Source organism: Myotis brandtii, unplaced genomic scaffold, assembly GCF_000412655.1.
Source record: "Myotis brandtii unplaced genomic scaffold, ASM41265v1 scaffold71, whole genome shotgun sequence".
NCBI classification, from domain to species: domain Eukaryota; kingdom Metazoa; phylum Chordata; class Mammalia; order Chiroptera; family Vespertilionidae; genus Myotis; species Myotis brandtii.
Window position 1 is genome coordinate 5,516,869 of NW_005370787.1, and position 18,329 is coordinate 5,535,197.

Below are 18,329 nucleotides of genomic sequence, written 5' to 3' on the forward strand. Positions count from 1 at the left end.
CGACTAGGCCAGTGGGGGGGCAGTTGGGGGTGACCAGACAGAGGGGCAGTTAGGGGCAGCCAGGCCGACTGGGGGGGCAGTTAGGGGCAGCCAGGCTGGCAGGGGATGGCAGTTGGGGGCAACCAGGCTGGCGGGGGGGGCAGTTAGGGGGGATCAGGCTGGCAGGCAGAGGTGGTTAGGGGTGATCAGGCTGGCAGGCAGGTGAGCAGTTAGGAGCCAGCAGTCCTGGATCGTGAGAGGAATGTCCCAGATTGGAGAGGGCGCAGGCTGTGCTGAGGGGAACCCCTCTCCCCATGCACGAATTTTGTGCACCAGGCCTCTAGAACATTGATAATTGGTATACCTTCCTTTCCTTAAGTCATTACATTCCCAAACATGTAGTGTGCATTTATAAAGTGCTCATTACACATTTTATGCTGCACTATATAAAGTAATGCATTTTATAGTATTCAAAGAGTTGGGACAAGAAACAGTGGCAATGAGGTCTAGAGCATTAGTAATTTCTCCAAACAGTCCTATAGATAGCTGACAGTGAAAGTTTGTCAAATAAGCACAACATATTGCTATACTGACTTTCTAATATTCATGGCATACAAGTTTGTGATTTAAACCAGCAATGTTCAATCTATTTCATCTTATGACACACATAAATTAATTACTAAAATTCTGTGGCACACCAAAAAATATATTTTTTTCTGATCTGACCAAAATAAGAGTTATAATTTTGATTCATTCACAGCAGCTAGCTATTGTTGTGTTGACTATTGTTATTTTATTTATTTGACACTCAAGGGAAAAGAGATCAGTATCCCTGGCTGAATAGTCAGGAGTTGCATGTTTTAAAAATTCTTGCGGCACACAAGCCTAGAACTGCTGAATCAGACCATGGTAATGTTACTCTGTAAGCCAATAATCCTCTGAAAAAAGAGACCATATTGTGGATAAAAGTTAATTCATTTATTCAGTTAGTCAACAAATATTTGATGAGTACCTACTATATGGTGGATGCTGGGGATATGGAACGAGATAAAAATGAAAAAGTCCCAAAGATTAGCCCTGGCCAGTCTGGCTCAGTTGGTTGGACATCAGCCCATGCACCAAAAGGTTGCCGGTTTGATTCCTGGTCAGGGCCCATTCCTAGGTACTGGTTTCCATCCCCCGGTAAGGGGCCTATTTTGCTGTCACATCAGTGTTTCTCTCTGTCCCTCTCCCATCCTTTCTCTATAAAAATCAATAAAATATATATTTTTTAAAGCCCAGAAGATTATACAGTTATACAGTGATAAGTGCTGTGAGAAGATGTGTAAGTGCTGTAAAAGCACATGATAGGGAGACTTCACTTCCTCAGGAAGGTTGGGAAGAATCCCTTCAGGAAGTGCAACTGAAGGTGAGCTGAGGAGTTATTACCTAAAGACAGAGTGTGGCGGGAAAATGTGTTCCAGGACCAGGGCACAGCATGTATAGTTTTTACCCATCATACGTCAAGGAACTGAAAGGACTGCATGCCGGGGCCTGGGGATCAGAGGAAGGGATCACTGAGGGAGGTGAATTTTCTGGCTGTCTGCCTTGGCCTTCATCTATATACTAACACTCCCCTGGGTCTCCAGCCTCCTGGCCCACACTGCAGACTGGGACTTGCCAGCTTCATTAATTTTGTGAGCCAATCCTTATAAGAATCTCTCTCTATGTACATTACACGTTCTACTGGCTCTGTTTGTCTGAAGCACCTAGTACAGATTTTGATAAGTAGGAAAACATCCTGAGGTATTTCCTAAGAATTTAATCTCTATCTCAGTGGGGCAATTTGGGGACATTTGGGAATGTCAGGAGACATTTTTGGTTGTCACCACTGTGGAGGGTGATATTGGTATCTAGAGGGCAGAGAGCAGGCTAAACCTTTTAGAGTGAAAAAGACAGTCCCCCACAGTGAAGAATGATCCTATTTATATTTTCAATAATAGTAAGGTTGAGAAAACATGCTCTATCTGAATAGATAGCCAGGAAAGAATTTATGCAGGATGAGGGTGAGGTGGGGGGTAGGGATTGGGGGTTGCATAAGGAGTTGAGGTGAGATGGTGAGAGGGGGAAACAGTGAGTGTTCTTTTGCTTTCCAAAAACATATTGCTGTAGAGCAGTGGTTCTCAACCTTCCTAATGCCGCGACCCTTTAATACAGTTCCTCATGTTGTGGTGACCCCCAATTTCATTGTTACAAATTGAACATAATTAAAGCATAGTGATCAATCACAAAAACAATATGTAATTATATATGTGTTTTCCGATGGTCTTAGGTGACCCCTGTGAAAGGGTCCTTTGACCCCCAAAAGGGTCGCGACCCACAGGTTGAGAACCGCTGCTGTAGAGGAAGGCTATAGTTGATACACATTAAAATCAAAGGGGTCTTAAGAAATACTGTTGTAAATATTAGCCTTGTCAAACATTAAGTTAAATTTGTTTAACTTAATTCTCTTTCATAGTGTTGTTATTTTGAAATTATTGCTATCAAAATTCTGGACCCCATTCCTAAGGAAGGATAAAGTGAACAGCAAGCAGCATTATTCAAATGGCTCAGCATAAGAGAAAACAATTAAAACATGGACAATGTTCATCACTGAGTTTTACCTTACTTCAATGATATGTTAACAGAGTTCTGTGAAATTAAGGAATCAATTTATTTATTTTTTATTGACTTAACTTTCAGACTTAAAAACATTTTCAGGTGAGAAGGCAACAAATTCCCCCACATTTCCATATGGTTAAGTGTTATTGAAGCCTAGATCTACAGGAAGTCATAAATACTCAAGTAGAAAGGTACTGAAAAGTAAATTCTGAGAGTTAGGTAGGACCTGAGGGGAAAGGATCCTGACTGCTGTAGGAATTTTTCTGGTATTGCAGTGGTAGATGTAAAAATTAGGAAGAAAAACAAACAAACATTCATATAGCACAGTATGCCACATAGTAGGTCTCAGGACATTTAGATAGCATAGTATTCACTCCACAGTTTGCAGCCCATTCAATTCCCCCCTCTAACTCAGGAAAGATTAATATTTTAACAGTTGGGCACATTTTTATCAAACACTTTCTGTCTAGAGGTCATAAAATGGTAGGTTACAGATATACTTCTATAAAAAGATTTGTACTGAGATTTGTTTCAACTCTCTTTACAATGAATTACAAAGTTTGAAAATTTTTTTTTTGGAAAGGTTTTAATCAGACTTGTTTGAGTATTTAACAAATTCTTAATTTCCTTGTAAATCTTGATTGAACTAGGCAGATGGGCCCACCTACAACTTAACTTCATCAATGAGCCAGTCTTCATTGTATTTTCAAAGAAGCAAGCACTTTTGATCCTGAGAGAAAGAGAAACTATCAGGGAAAAAGAGTGGATTTGGAACAAATACTAAACAGCCACTGGAAATCCTTAAAAGTAAAACTGTCCACTAAATAGATATTTAAGTATTTCTATCTTAATGCAAATCGAAAAAAATAAGAATCTCCATGCTGGCTGGAAAATAAATAGCCATAAAAGTATTCCTTAAGTGGACAAATCCTAGAGTATTTTAATCCAAGAGATTCCATTTGTTCTCATCTTGGTGAAAAAGTACACATCGCTCTTTGTTCCCTTAAGCTCTCTAGACACTTTTATGAATCTCTGTCTTCAAGCTTTTCCTTCTCTATTATCTGCTTAAAACAAACATGCAAGCACACAATCTAGAGCAGTGATTTTCAACCACTGTGCCATGGTACACTGGTGTGCTGCAAGAATGTTTTACAACATGCAATACCTGACTATTTAGTCAGGGGCACTGACCTCTTTCCCTTAGATTGACAAATAAAAACATGACAACAGCCAACACAACAATAGCTGTCTGGTGTGAATTAACAAAAATAATACCTCTTTTTTGTCAGATCAGCAAAAAATATATTTTTTGGTGTACCACAGGATTTTACTAATTAGTTTGTGTGCCGTGAGATGAAAAAAGTTGAAAATCACTGATCAAGAGCATTAAAAGGGAAAGCCTGTGACTACTCAAGTGATTGCTACCCATCAGCAGTGTGTATTAGGTTCTTAGCAGTTGATATCCTAAAGACGAAGTAATATTTGGAATTTAGAGTTATATATATTAAGTAACTGAATATTTAATCCAGGGGACTCATATATAAAATGTTAAAACTGTGAATTGCCTAGCTTCCTCATCTGTACTTGAGTTTGCTCCAATGCTACATTTTACTCCCAATGTTTACACCTTTCACTCACAGTCCTGATAAGAGAAATTGCACTTCTTTGGCGATGGCAGCAATCTAGATAGTGGTTAAAAGGAAGTGTTGATGAACACACAGTTGCAGAGGAGATGCCTGCAATTTTTAATGACTGGCCTGCAAAGAATCAGAAGCACAATTTATGGAAGCACTGACCTTCCTACCTCTTGAACATCACATTTTAAATCAAAGAAAACAAAGATTTTAAAAGAGGGGACATGTGGCCAAGTGTGCACACTGTAGTCCCTGAAATCAATCTACTCCACTGAAGGACACTTTAAATGGTACAGTGTTTTCCTCCATGCTTTGTGAGTTTTTGTTTTGTTTTTGATACTTGTCTTCTCTTGGCCTGATTGTTGGCCGACAAACTATTTTCAAACATTTATATGACTTCTGCTTATGTATTCCAGAGAGGGAAAGACCTTTTGTAATAGGTAGTAAAAATCAAGCCAAACAGATAGTCAGGGTTGTAATTTGCCAAAGGTCAAAGGTCATGACAAGTGAATGACTCCAGAGGCCTTGGGGTCAAAAGTGCAACTGGAATCCCATAACCTCCATTAGGCTTTTTACATCACAAAAGAGAGCAGTGCTTTGCTAACTCCTGTGAAGGAATCCATAGGCATGCTTACATTTTTCCTTGAAAAATTATTTCAAAATGATTCTGCCCATGATTATTTTTTCCCCTTTGAAGCCAAGTGGCATGAAATAGGCTTTTAGATAAATTGAATGTCTCCTTAGCCTTTTCTTAGTATTCTATATTGGCAACCTAGAGGAGGAAGAACTAAGATTAATATGCATTTTTTAAATTGAAAATAAGCACATTTTTTCAGAAGATCAAAACCCAAACCAAAGAAGTGCATTTATCTTCTTCTTTGTTATTTTTCTTTCCATCCCATGTGTATTTATTGGGTGTACCTGAAAATTGTTTTCCTTGAAAAAATAAGAGCAATAGTAATCTTGTGTGCTTTCCATTTGGGGTCTATCTTTGCGCTATGTTCTTAATACATGTCCAAAATAAGGTTTTGTGACTGGAAACAATCTGGTGTTATAATTTTTGTTCTGTTTTGTGTTTTTGCTAATTTAAACAAGTAAAACTTCACTGATACCAGGGCCACTGTCTGGGTCAGAATGTCTGTGGTAGATCCCACAATATATTAGTAGCTGCAGCTATATCTATGCCATGTGAACCGGAAGAAAAATGCAGAACCTTGCTTTTCAACTCCATTGGTTTCTAACCTCTCATGTGCAATGAGCACTTAATTCCTCATAGAGAAGGAAATAGTCACTCTGTAGAATCCTGCGGCCCATGAAGGGTAATTGGATAACATCTTTTGAAAGATTTACAAGGCTGCCAAGGATTTTGCCAGCTTTAAACCTGATTGATTCAGTGTGAAAAGATCTGAACAATTCTGACCTAAAAGTTTAAAGACAGACCTTTCCTGTGAAAGTATAATTTAAAGGGTGTAATAAAATTGTATTGGAAAACACCACATTGAAGAACACAGCCATAAATTGCAAACTTTGCATTATGTTAAAGGACATTTTTCCCCCCTTAAGTCCCTAATTGTTCACCAGAAACTTTAATAATGAGGTGATTTTGTTTTTGCTTTTAATTTTTTTCTCTCCTGGGAGAAGTCCCTAAAGAAAGACAAAACTATCCAAGAAGTTTGATTTCTTGGTGTACATAAAGAGGAATGTATGCAACTTCTTTTGATTAGGTAAAATCAAGAAAAGTAAAATTGCACTTATCTTTAACAAACAAAGAATAGACAGTCTTGTTCCATATTTGAATTTTTCAAGATGCTGATTCTAATCATATATTAATTTCCATTTTTGACAAAATAGATGCACATATACACTCATAATTAGCACAATATTTTGTGAGTAGAGTAGGCTCAAATGCTTGTGATGACTCAGATAGATTGATGATTAAGTATCTTCTGGCTAATTACTCCAGGCCATTAATTATTTATCCAACTCCATAAGTCTTTCATCTATTTTAACCTCTCTCTTCTACTGCCCATTTTAGAAGAGGCAGGTTAGGAAAAGCATAAAAATTTCAAGTAAACAAAATTAAGTAGAGTCCATACATCTTTCCTTTTTCTTTAGAATCAGAGAAAAATTGATACTATGGTATTTAGACAAAAGCCTATTTATCTTTAAACAATACCTCCTTTGTGACATGCTCACTTTTGTGTTACCTTCTCAAATTTCAGTTTGAAAGATTTAGGGAAAAGTGCCATGTGCTCACTTACCTGTGATTTGGGCGATATGCCATTGGCCTTTTGATTCTTAGAATCATATGAATTAGTCTTAGATGTTTAAAATGGAAATCTTGATTTATGGGTACTTTTGTCACTACATACATATTTACATGGGATCAGGAATGATTGCTTCTTATTTACATTGGTGAAAATACTAACTTTCAAACAAACTGAAAGCCTATTTTAAAGGACAAAGCAAAAGCAGAATTGTGGCACTAAGAAAATAAATTTCAATTAAGAAATATGTAGAGGAGGAGCCCTCTTCCGTGTAAACTAGTTTGTTCTGAGAAAAGGCATTCAGAAAGGAAGGAGGTGACAAGAGCTGGTTCTCATATTTCTTTCCTGAAGAATTAGGTAATAAGTTAGCTCAGGCTTTTACCCCTTCCACACTCGAACTAGAGTTAAGTGTCTAGGTAGGAGGTAATTCAACCTGTCACCTTAAAAATCCTCCCTGAATTGTGAATTAGAACAGTTTCCCCCCATTGAAGTAATCAAGAGTTGAATAAATTTCGCTGTATCAACTTCCAGCTGCCTGTTATCAATTTCTGCAGGATGTGGTATTCTGTTGGTCTACTCTATAGCAGTATTCTACACTGGCATGGTCCCCAGAAGCTTTTCTTCAGAACGTTACAGTCAGTTGAGCTGAAAATTGTTAACTACTAGAAAAATACCCCAGGGTGACTGAAGAGGCAGATTAGGAATTGGCAATGAAAATATTTTTTTATATGTTCACATCACATCGAATATCTTTATACAAGTCATCTTCCAATAAAGGCTCAGAACAGAGAGACAGACTTTGCAAGATGCCTGATTTTGAGTTCTGGTGCCACCTAGTGGAAAGGAGGAGAAGGTGCAAAAGAGGCCCAACTTGAGTCATGGCTCAATGGATCAAGACTATTGTCTGGTTAATTTCTTCAAATCACTTTATAACTTTCCTGATGAGACACTTTTCAGGGCTTCCCATCAGTTAAAGAATTAAGATCAAAAGCCTGTTTTTCTGATATTCAAGGCCTCCCACCATCTGCTTCCAGCCTACCTGTGCAGCATGACTTGCAACTATTCCTCTCCTTGAATTTGTCATAATAGCCAGGTTGGTCTTCTCTCAAACAACATTCCTCACCTTTGCTCATGTTACTTACCCAGCCATCAGAGACTCTTTTATCCTCTTAGGATCTCATATTTGGAAAGATCTTAATGTTGGATTAGATGTCTTCAATACCTGTGCCTCCCATAAAATTCCCTCATTAGAAAGTCCTCCTACCTCTTCTTGAACATCTCCAGGAACAGTGAATTCAACCTGATCTGAGATACCTTTTTATATATTTCATCTACCTCTGGTAGAAAGTATTTTCTCATATTAATCCCACTGCTCCAGCTCTAGATGTAAGTGTGGGCTCAGCCCACAGACTCTAGAGCAAGTTGAGTTCAAATTCCAGTTTTGCCATTTTCTAATTGTGTGATATTGAGCATATGACAAGTTCCCTGTATCTCAATTTCATCACCTGTAAAATAAGGATAAGAATAGTGCCTATTAAATCAGGGTTGTGAATCAGCTTAGGTGTGTGCAAGTGCTTACAATAGTATGTGACACATGGTATATGCTTTACAAGTGTCTGATTTATTATGTTTATAGCTTTGGGAAGTCATCGAAGCTGTATATATAATTGGACCAAATGAGAAGAGTATATTGAAAGTATATCTCAATGTATATATTTGGAACACTTCATCTATAAGATGGTCCACTGGGACATCAGATTGAGAGATGCTGCATGCTACATGCAGCTATATGCTATATCCAACTCTATGCAGACATATGTACATAGATATGGGGTAATTAGCATCATCAAGGCTGTCAGTTCCTGACATAGAACAACCTACTTTACTTTGTCTAACTTGGCATTTTCTAAACCTATTTGAGCCAAGAATCCTTTTTAGTGTAACATCTTAACACAAATTTATGTTTTAGGAGGGGGATCTTCAACTCAAAACTTTTAACAACAAAACAAATAATGTAAACCAGGGAAGGGGGCCAGGTGAAATACAGTATGGAATAGTATGAATTATGGGGAAAACTAAAGGACACATATCCACTTAAATGCATTTCAGTTTGGCTTGTAGAAAACCCTGCAGAGACAAAAACAATCTGCAAACTGAATCTGGGCTATGTTCAGCATATTTGTGATTCCTGTAGCATGAGAAAAAAGAGCTAACTGAATAACATGGGGAAGAAATTATTTTTAGAGATAATAAAGAGACGTTAACAAAAGAGATTGTGATAAAAAGGTAAGAGATATAGGACCAAGAAAGAGTAGCATCCTGTAAACAAAAATAATCTAAACAGAGAGGTCTCTGGGACCTCTAGACAAGGTGTATTCATTCATTCCCCATTGTTGCTGTTACAAAGTACCACAAACGTAGTGGCCTAAAACAACACAGATGTATTACTTACGAGTTCTGTAGGTCTGACATGGGTCTCACTGAGCTAAAATCAAGGTGTCAGCCTGGCTGTATTCCTTGTGGAGGCTCTGGGGGAGAATCTGCTGCCCACACTTTTCCGGCTTCGAGAGGCTGCCTACAGTCCATGGCTTGTGGCTCCTTCCTCCAGAGAAGACATGTTTATAGCTTTGGGAAGTCATCGAAGCTGTATGGTTATATATAATGGGACAAAATGAGAAGAGTATATTGAAAGTATATCTCAATGTATATATTTGGAACACTTCATCTATAAGATGGTCCACTGGGACATCAGATTGAGAGATGCTGCATGCTACATGCAGCTATATGCTATATCCAACTCTATGCAGACATATGTACATAGATATGGGGTAATTAGCATCATCAAGGCTGTCAGTTCCTGACATAGAACAACCTACTTTACTTTGTCTAACTTGGCATTTTCTAAACCTATTTGAGCCAAGAATCCTTTTTAGTGTAACATCTTAACACAAATTTATGTTTTAGGAGGGGGATCTTCAACTCAAAACTTTTAACAACAAAACAAATAATGTAAACCAGGGAAGGGGGCCAGGTGAAATACAGTATGGAATAGTATGAATTATGGGGAAAACTAAAGGACACATATCCACTTAAATGCATTTCAGTTTGGCTTGTAGAAAACCCTGCAGAGACAAAAACAATCTGCAAACTGAATCTGGGCTATGTTCAGCATATTTGTGATTCCTGTAGCATGAGAAAAAAGAGCTAACTGAATAACCTGGGGAAGAAATTATTTTTAGAGATAATAAAGAGACGTTAACAAAAGAGATTGTGATAAAAAGGTAAGAGATATAGGACCAAGAAAGAGTAGCATCCTGTAAACAAAAATAATCTAAACAGAGAGGTCTCTGGGACCTCTAGACAAGGTGTATTCATTCATTCCCCATTGTTGCTGTTACAAAGTACCACAAACGTAGTGGCCTAAAACAACACAGATGTATTACTTACGAGTTCTGTAGGTCTGACATGGGTCTCACTGAGCTAAAATCAAGGTGTCAGCCTGGCTGTATTCCTTGTGGAGGCTCTGGGGGAGAATCTGCTGCCCACACTTTTCCGGCTTCGAGAGGCTGCCTACAGTCCATGGCTTGTGGCTCCTTCCTCCAGAGAAGACATGCAGTATTTGGTCCTTTGCACATCACATCACTCTGGCCTCTTTTCCGGCCTCCCTCCTCCACTTTTAAGGAAATTCCAATTACCTGGGACTTACCTGGATATTCCAGGATACTCTGTCTATTTTAAAGTCAGCCAATTAGCAACACTAATTCCATTTGTGACTGTAATTCTCCTTTGTCACAGAATTTGTGAATATGTTAGAACGGGAAGAGAGCCATTATTCTATCCCTATAGCTGAGAGTAGGTAAGAAGAATAGTGAAGAGAGGCTACTTGTTTATAAGAGCCAGGATGAAAGCTTCCTCATCCCCCACACTCAAACTATGCATCCCCTTACTTTATAAGAATAATAGGAGAGAAAGTTGAGAAAGAGGAAGGAAATTGAAACTCACTTGGCCAGACATTATGTTCATAATTCATGGTGTGTGGCTCAACGGTGTCTCTGCAATGAGAATAAAGATGCCCCTCTGGAAGATGGATGAGAAAAGGAGGCCTCTTCCCGGCAGATAAGCTCCCCAAAAGCCATCCTTCCCCCATCTGGGGAAAGATGATTCCAAAAATATGTCCCTACTTCAGGCTGATGCAGTCCTGTCATAGACTGTGCCGAGAAAGAAGTGGAGTGTCCGTGCAGCCCTGGGCTGGGTTCCTTTGCAGCTACAGTGGCAGGTGGGAGACAACCTACATTCTGGGCTCCTCTGAGGAAGTCTCTCTTCACCTTGTCATGCTCAGAGATAAGCTTCTTCCATGGCTTTTCCCAAACTTTGTAGGGTTTTCTCAGAGCATTTCTAGTAGAATAGATACATTATCTTGGTTTCTTACACAAGATCTTCTTGCTTGACAGTGAGTTCTCTGAAAGTACTCTAAAGCATTTAAAGCACTTTGTTTTCAACTCCAACAGAGTGTCTTTTGACCCCAGCACACATAGGTGTTGTCTAACTATGGCAAATTGTGAAGGAGCTCAAAAAAATGAGTGAAATATGGAATATAGAAAACTAACAACAAAAATGGTAACTAATAAATGTGTGTTGAGTTAGTTGGATATTTAATTTCCTATGCCTGTGGCACCCTATTATTATGCCAACATGATAGGTACCTAGTTCTTCCTTTCCTCCTATCCTCTGAGTCTTCTTTTCCTTTTTACTGCCTAAATCACTAACTCCAGGCTTTGGCTTACTCATTTCTTCACTAATGTATTTATGAGCACGTGTCTATGCCCTATTTTAGAAATGGATAAATGAGTCAAAGTCCTTGTCCTCGAGGTATTATATTATGCCACCCCACCTATGATCTCTGAAATTCCTGTAGGCACCTAACATGACTCCTCTATTAGCTTAACTAAGAACAAACCCAACTTTCCTCATATTTGAGTGACTCACAGAGGGCAATGAGCACCCACTTTACAATACTTTAACTGTAACGGAAAGTCTACCTAATCATATGACTAAGTTCCTGCTGCACGTAAAGCAAAACCAGCTGAGCAATGGCGGCAATGCAAGGCAATGCAAACCTCCACCCAGATTCCACAGGTCCTACGGAATGGATGGAATCTGCCACGTCTTCATTCTTCCATGTGCCTCAGCATCAGCCATGGGAGCCCTTTAAGGCAGTGAGCAGCCTGGGGTTATAAATCAGCAGTCTGAGCTCTTTGCTCTGAAGGGCTAAAAAATGCTAGCTGCTGCTTTGGGGCAATACAAGTTTACTCTTGAAATCCTGGGCGTTATTTGCTTAACCATATCTCCTTCATCTAACCTTCACAAAACCAGGAACTTCAGAGGTAAAATGTTGGACTTATAAACCTTATTCTTTGCAGATTTTCAAAAAAAGCCACACTTCATGAGGCACAAAAAGGAAAATGCTTGTCATGACTCTATTTACCTGTAAATCTTTTGTGATGTAACTTTAGGGATATTGTTAGACTGGCTTTCTCAGGTTTCACACTTCCAAATGCCTAAATGAAGAGATTCATGAGTGGTTTAGAATGTGGTTTAAAGTGCAAGAGGCATGAGATATTTGTAGCCATAAGACTATCATTCACACTTAAGAAAGCCTTATCATTTGAAGATTTAGGCAGACTGGCAATCAATACGTTTGTTATTTGCTGGAGAATTGATTCAAAATAATCCAATGCAGATCTAGTATGAATTGTTGACAACTGAAACAGTTTTGTCATCTGAGAAATTCAAATGATCACTGCTGCATGTTATTTTGATGTAAGAGCTATCATTTAATGTTTATCAGATGTCTTAGCTGCTTCACTTGTATCACCTCGTTTAATCCTCAGTTTCCATTTCATAGGAGAGAAAACGGAGGTACAGTTTGTTACCATTAGATATTAGATTAGTTAGCTGGATATTAATGAAGGGAGGGAAGCAAAGAGGAGTTTGGACACTGAGTCTGTTTGCTTCACCAGGAAGCTACAGCTTCACACCCAAGAAATCATTCTCCATTCAAGGGGATTAACACCCCTCCCTCCCCTCCTCTGCTACTGAATTGTCTGGGGGAGCAGGTAGGTACCTGCCATAGAGGCCTGTCAGTTTAACCCGGGGAAAAGATCATTGGCTCGGGGGTGAACCCCAATGCAAGTCCTGTTTCCCACCAACAGGAATTTGATTTGAATCCAGGCAATCTGAGGATAAAGTTCAAGCTCTTAATTCTTTTATTTCCTCCTTTCTTTCTTTCTTTTTTTAGTTAATGGTATATGTGAAGCATGAGTTTATTAGAGAAAAAAATAAATTAAAATAGAAAGCAATTAATTGTTCTTAATGTTATGAAGGATGTTCTAAATACTTGTAGAAGAGTGATTTCATGTATGGAAATTTATAGGAAAAAAGTCCTCTTTTCTGAATAAGCAATCATACATCAATCCTTCTGATTTTAAATTTTTATAATTACCTTTCTCTTACATTCATTCTTAAAACTTGGTATTTTCTACCCAAACCATTAGTATACAGTATGTATATTCTCTCTCTCTCTCTCTCTCTCTCTCTCTCTCCATATATGTATATATTCATATACATATTCCATTATTTATTCATTAAACAACTGAGAATCATTGCCTTGCCCTCTTTATGCACTTATAAATCTCTCAGTTCTTCAATATCTGGAAAGGAAGTATGATCAGTAGAATAACCTGTCACCAAAGATGCTTTTATTCAAACCCTTGCCCAAGACTGACTGGCTGTTTGTGCCTCAGTATCTTCTATCTGTAACATGAGAACTGTAGCAGGAGCTGACGGGGTTATGAGGAGGATTAAATGCAGTAAGGAATGTCAGTAGAACCCTTCCTATGGAGAAAATGTAGGAGTTGAGCCTCCAAGTCTATTGCTTCATGTACTGGTAAAGACATAGCTTAGTTTATGGGGGCGGGTACTGGTTAAATTCCAGCCCTCCTCTTAGAGTCCATAAATGAGGACTCCACATCAGCCCCATTTAGGCTAATCTGCCTGTTCTGTGTCAATCACAAGCTGCAACTGTTATAATGACTGCTTTTCCTCCAGTATGTGGTGGTCTTTTCTCAGTCTCAGAGGGAGACTGAGAAACAGGGCAACAAAGATCTAGTAAAATTGAATTACTGAAAAATCACTGAAGCAATATACCCTGGGGCGTGTGTGATGGCAGCACTGTGTAATAAGATGAGTACACCCATTAGAAACATTTTCAAACCATATTTTTCTCTATGGTTATTATCATGGCTGTAATAATTTTTATGTGGCCATAGGATTAATATACAGATTGCTTAGATTTCTTTCTTGTGTATCATTCAGAAGACTAACCTTTACTTTTGCCATTATAAGATTCCTTAAAGAAATCTGAAAAGAGACACAAATGTTTTTAATAATTATTCTGCAGTGCTAAATTTTCTATGTTTAGCACACATTGGGAGTATTTATAATTTAAAAACACTTTATTTTAAAATAACTTTAGGTAATAGTTTTTAAAATGGTTCTTTGGGGATTATTGTAGCCATTGTGTAAAGGCAGCAGTTAAAGAAAGATTTGACACTTCAAAAATAAGTAAATAAACCACTTTTGGCATGTGAAAAGTCATTTACAATCACACCTCAAACTTTAGCTGTTAATATTAACAGGGATAGTTATAGCTGAAGGGGTCATTACATGCTTATAAAGGGAGTTCCACTAAATATAGCAGCATTAGGAGAAGTGTTGACAAGAAGAGCTGAAAATAAAACTCAAGACAACTTTTTGATTTAAAATTCTATTTTTGTGTGTGTATGTGAATGTCATTTTTAAGGAAACGTTCACTTTATTGCAACATAAAAAGAAATGAGAAAATAAGCCAAATAAAATGTTATTAAGCCCAAAGTAGCAGGACAATCTTTAAATAGGCACATAAATAGCCTATGAGACAGTGTGAGACTTTCTCGTAGTCTCCTTGTTGGCTTTTTCAAGAGACTAGTCTAACATCAATTTGGTTGCAATACATCCTTTTCTTAAAGTTTTAATTGATTACATAACAATTATTTTGTCCTAATAATTATTCTTGATTTTCTTTACTATGGCAGGATTAACATTCTTATAAATATTATACCAGAAAATTTTAAATTCTTATTGAAAGTATACTCCCATTCAGGTCATGGACATAGAAGAGGGCAGATTTGGTTTCCTTACTAAAATCATCTCCCTGCAAACCAGGTTATTTTCATGACAAGATTTTCTTTCTTTATCTCTTCTATAAGCATATCAGAAAATAAACCTAGAGGCACCGACTTGTAGGGGTTTTCCAGAGAAGATAACCTATCCAATATAGAAATAGTAAACTCTTCTATTTTCATGTTCTTTACAACCCATAGAACTCAGATAACTATTTTTTAAATTATGTTATTGAACGGAATGGCGACAAAATAGGTTTAGAGAATAAAGAGAGTCCATGGGGGAACAATGCATAGTTGAGGGCTTGGAACTACCAGAAGGCATCCATTCACAGAGAATAGAAAGTGCCACAGGATAAGGAAGGAGGAAGGCCTACATTCACAGAGGAGAAAGAAAAGTCACAAGATATCAGGAAGAAGGAAACATACTTTCACAGAGGATAGAGAAATGTTGATAAATGCTGGAAAGAGAGAAATATATTTTCACGGGAGATAGAGGAATGTTGCAAGATAAGGGGGAAAAACGGGAGGGGGGCACCATGTGGGTTTTGGACTTTGAAACTGATATTCTGCAAAAGACTGACCAATTAGAAAAGCACAGGGTCATAAAATGGGGAAAGGGTCCAATTAGAAGGGAGCATGAAGAGACAAAGAACTTCCAGCCTTTAAAATCTTAGAAAAAGGGGCTTAGTTGGTTACCCCCTTGGGAACCTCTCCCAATGGGGGAGTTTTTATTTGCTTCTAATAAATTTCCACCATTTTACTAATAAGTCCTTTTAGTCTACAAATTTTACTTTTCAAACTTCATGAGGCAAGAACCTGCAAAAGGGAGATCCGTTCCCTGCACCCCACGTTTCATTATGGAATAGCAATATTTTCAGAATTACATTTGAATCATTAAAAGAAGGTTAAAATCAGTTAATAAATTGAATGACTCAAATCATTTCTTCAGGTTTGTCCTTCGAGGAATCTGAATTCAACACCAGTGACATAGCTTTTTAGATATGAGATGTTGGAAAGTCACTTAATTTTTCCAGGGTTGATGGAAAGGCAAAATGATGTCATATGTACACTAATAACAGGAAAATATGTAAATTAACCATCACTTCATGATACTCACCAGCCAATCAGGAGAGTATGCAAGCTAGCAGAACAAAGATGGCAGCGGCCACAGAGCCAGCCAGAGTGGGCAAGAGGCTTGAGTCACCCTCAGCGATGGAGGAAGCCAAGCTTCCCTCCCGCCTGGGCCGGCCACTGAAGGAGAGGCCTGTGGGCGACAGCCATAGAACAGGTCAGAGTGTGCGGGAGGCTTGGGTTGCCGGGGATGACCCAAGCTTCCAGCCCGCCCTAGTCAGCCGCTGAAGGAGGGGCCTGAAAATGGCCCTCAGCCCCTCACCCAGGCTGGCCAGGCACCCCAGCGTGGACCCCCACCCTGAAGGGGGTGTGGCCAGCCTGAAAACAGCCCTCAGCCCCTCACCTAGGCTGGCCACGCCCCCCCAGCGGGGACCCTCACCCCATGGGGACATAGCTGGCCTGAAAACTGCCCCAGCCCCTTGCTCAGGCCTGCACCGTCCCCAATGGGGACCTCTACCCCAATGGGGTGTGGCCGGCCTGCAAACCACCACAGGCCCCTTGCCCAGACTGCCCTGCAATATGAGGGGTCCCAGATTGGAGAGGGTGCAGGCTGGGCTGAGGGACACTCCCTCCCCCTGCACAAATTTCGTGCACTGGGCCTCTAGTAGTATATATAGAGGCCTATAGCAACCCTGGCTCACAGAAAGTACTCATGAATATAACCCAAGTTACAGATCCACAGTAGTGATTTAGATAGCCAAAGTATTAAATTAAGTAAAAAATGTCCCCATGCTCTGGTATTCTTGACAAATCATCATTCTCTGAAATGTTCATAGTTTACTCCAATTTTTGTGAGCCCAGGCTAAGCAAACCAGGACCACTAGTAGTTTGAATGACTGCAATTATAGAAAACACATGTTTAACAATGAATTATTTGGCTTTCATTCATTCATTAGGAATATATTTAATGAGCCTCTGCTATAAGCCAGGCATTGGTCTTGGCAGTGGAATATAATGGTAAATAGTTCTTGCCTGTATGGAGCTTATATTCTAGAAGGTAGAGAGAGCCAACTAAGTAGAGAAACACTTCACCAAGATGACTTCAAATAATGGTAAGTACTTGGAAGAAAATCAATCAGGACCGTACTTTAAGTGATTGGGGGTTAGGTCTCCTTTGGATTATTGGGAGCCAGGGAGGTCCTGGCTGAGAAATTGACACCTGTGAATACAAAGGGCAAGAGGAAAGGACCTGGGGAATCAGTGTCCCTAAGCAGAAAATTCTAAAGCCTCAAAAGAAGGAAGGAGTTTGCTTATTTGGAAAAGAAAGAAAGCTGATGAGGGTAAATAAAGCACAGGAGGGAGAGAAAGAGAAGGGGAGGTGTCATGGAAAGCCTTGGTCATACTAAAAATTGGGGGGGTTTAGCAGGTGAATGAGACATCTGATTTGTAATTTGAAGGTCATTCTGGCTACTGTGTGGAGAACAGCCATGAAGGGAGTAAAGAATAGAAACAGGAGATGCATTGGGAAGTTATTTTAATTCAGAGAAGATACAATGTGAGTTACGGAATGTAGACTGGATGTTACAGGGCCTATAACATATATGCCCCAAAAGGGCATATTTGGAAGTAGTAGAGTTGATAAGACTTATTCATTTGAGGAGAGATGAGAAATGAACCAAGGACAACTATAACGTTTTTGGCTTAAGCAATTGGACAGGTGAAATACCATTTCTGAGATGAAGAACTTTAAGGAAGAAGAAGATTATGCATTGAGGAAAACTTTCAGAGCCACATGGCCAACATCAAGTGTGGATTTTATCCATTTCTCCAAATATGATGTGATTACTTGAGAATGGAGAAAACCTGCCACTTCCTTCATCTATCTAAAATACCATTTACCTCCTAGCTCATGCCTAATATTTATGCAAAACCTGGAATCGCTATGCTTAACATATATCTACAAACCCATATCTGCAATTTTGAGTTCCATTAGCTTAGAAAATTAAAAATTTGGGTAACTAATTTGGTGGCAAAACTCATCTCACCTGATCTCATTTGGTGGCAAAGTCCAGCTTGAATTTAAGTAAGGGCATTTATAACCTTCATCCCTCTTAGTATTATAATTCATACATTTTCATGCAGAAATATTTATGTGTTTGGTCACAATGTTCTGTTCTAGACCCTATTGGGGTTACATAGTATAAAGATGATATAATATTTACAAATTAAAAATAAAATTAATCTTGAAACACCACTGTCCTAAGTCTTAGAGAAGAGATTATAGAGCTAAACTTAAAATTGAACAGTACTTTATTGTGTGTTTTACTACTTGGTATAAAAAAAATGTTGGATCCTTTTCTTAGAGAAGAAGGGGTTTACAAAGTGCACTCTGCCCAAGGGAGGAGAAATTGGGAAAGCAAACTTTACTGATATCATAATCATTTCAGATCCAAGCATAGAGGGCAATGAAGGGAATGCCAACATAATGGATTTTGAGGGCAGGAAGGTTGATATTC